The 1,740-nt window shown below is 38.0% G+C and overlaps 1 protein-coding gene and 1 pseudogene across 1 annotated transcript in view; one reads left to right on the top strand and one right to left on the bottom strand.

Annotated features, from left to right (window-relative positions):
• The window catches only part of GALNT13 (UDP-N-acetyl-alpha-D-galactosamine:polypeptide N-acetylgalactosaminyltransferase 13 (GalNAc-T13)), a 917,208-nt gene that overhangs the window by 169,367 nt on the left and 746,101 nt on the right, over positions 1–1,740 (top strand). The window lies entirely within an intron of this gene.
• On the bottom strand, positions 145–1,738 carry LOC102835256 (annotated as a pseudogene).

The raw sequence follows: 1,740 nt of genomic DNA, 5'->3' as shown, positions 1-1,740 counted from the left end.
GGGGGAGAAAAGGGAAGTCCAAACAAACAACTCAGACCAGCTTTCTTAAATCATCAGTTATGATGGACTTTATGACACACCCTGTTTCAGCTTAGATGCAAAAGTTTACGGACGTTATAAAGAAGAAAATTCTGGTCCATGTGTCTAGGGTAAGTCAGCTTTTTCTACATGAGAAGTTGTGTAGGTCAAGGAGCATCCATTGTTGTAACCTTCCTGTGATCCAGGTCTGGATGCCAAGTTCCATGTCTGATTTAGACATTCTCTGCCCACCTGATTTGGTTCCATTTCTTCAGGAGTTAGTACATTGCTTGAACTGTGTTCTGACCCACAAGAACGTGTGTGGCAAAAGTCTGAAGTAGAAGGAGAAGCAGAAGAGATTTAGTAAGTTTAGATGTGCAAACTGCAGACCTGTTCGACACACTGTAAGGCTTCTTTTGCCGTGGCCTCGAGTGTACTGTAAGATTGTCCTGATCAGACCTTCCTGAGAAAGCACTGAAAAGTTTCACATTTTCTGAGTTCTGGTGGTCAAAGGTAGTCATATTTAAAAACTGCTGCTTTAACAAACTGGCTCTTTCTTCTTCAAATGCCTTTCTCTCCAACCCCAGGAGAATAGCAGCTTCTGTAAAATTTCTTCTTTCTCTCTCGAAATTCTTTTTTTTTGCTCTTTAAATAAAGACCACTCTTCTTGGAGGCGTTCCTTTTCTCCCAACAAATAACAATCTCGTAGTAAGGAAGTGGTGTCATCATCACATGCAGGAGCAAGCTGCTGCTGTAAAAGCTGCTGCTGTATTTTAATCATTTCTTTACACTGCTGAATTTCTAACCCAAGTTTCTCCGTTTCTTGTTCATGGTCTTGTCGTGAGATTACATCTTCATCATTAAAGCCTTCTAAGTATACCTTTGAAACTTGGTTGTCAAGGTTTTCAACATGACTTTTAAAAATTCTCCACTGTTTTCTGATGCTGTTTGTAAGCTGTTCTCTCACAGTATCATAGGAAAGGTCCTATATACTCTCTCTACTCAGTTCCACAGCATCTTCTTCAATATCAGAAACAACAGTTCCTGTATTATCATCAGCCCTTTCTCTAGGTTTCTGCTTTTGGGGAGAAAGAAGAGAAATTATTTCCTTTTTCATTTGCTGAAGACCTTTCTTAAGTTCAGCGTTTTCCATTAGGATTTGTTTCTGACGATATTCATAATCATTCAAGAGAATTTTATACATTTCATCTTCATTCCTGGCTTCAGTTTTACCAGTTCTCCAGGAGCCTCTCTTTCCATCAGCTCTTCCCACATAATTTAAAACATCCATAGCTATTTTTTTTGTCTTTCTTGTTCATAACAAGTTGATGTAGACGTTCCTTTAGTTTATTATATTCATGCTCTTTTCTCTTCATATCATGATTGTACTGAGTAGCTCAACTTGCAATGATATTTTGTAATTTTTGCACCTCATCTTTCTCATTTTTAAGTAGCTGATGCAAATTCCTATTCTTGCATTGCAACTGTCTCTTTCTTGAAGTCCAATCATTTCCCTCCTGGATGTTTCCAGTTGTTCCTTAAGTTTTGCATAGCAGCTTTGTAGATGGTCCATATCACTTCCCAGTTTCAGATTCTGTGTTTCTACATTTTCCTGAGCTAAAAGGTTCTTCCATTGAAGTACAAGTAGTTCATTCATACAATTTAAAACAGCAACTACATTTAATTCTCTCTTGGTCTCTTTACCTTTGGATTCTTCATACA

This window comes from Chrysochloris asiatica, unplaced genomic scaffold (assembly GCF_000296735.1).
Source record: "Chrysochloris asiatica unplaced genomic scaffold, ChrAsi1.0 scaffold00012, whole genome shotgun sequence".
In the NCBI taxonomy this organism is placed as follows: domain Eukaryota; kingdom Metazoa; phylum Chordata; class Mammalia; order Afrosoricida; family Chrysochloridae; genus Chrysochloris; species Chrysochloris asiatica.
The sequence above is the reverse complement of the archived record's forward strand: the minus strand, read 5'-3'. Positions and strand labels throughout refer to the sequence as shown.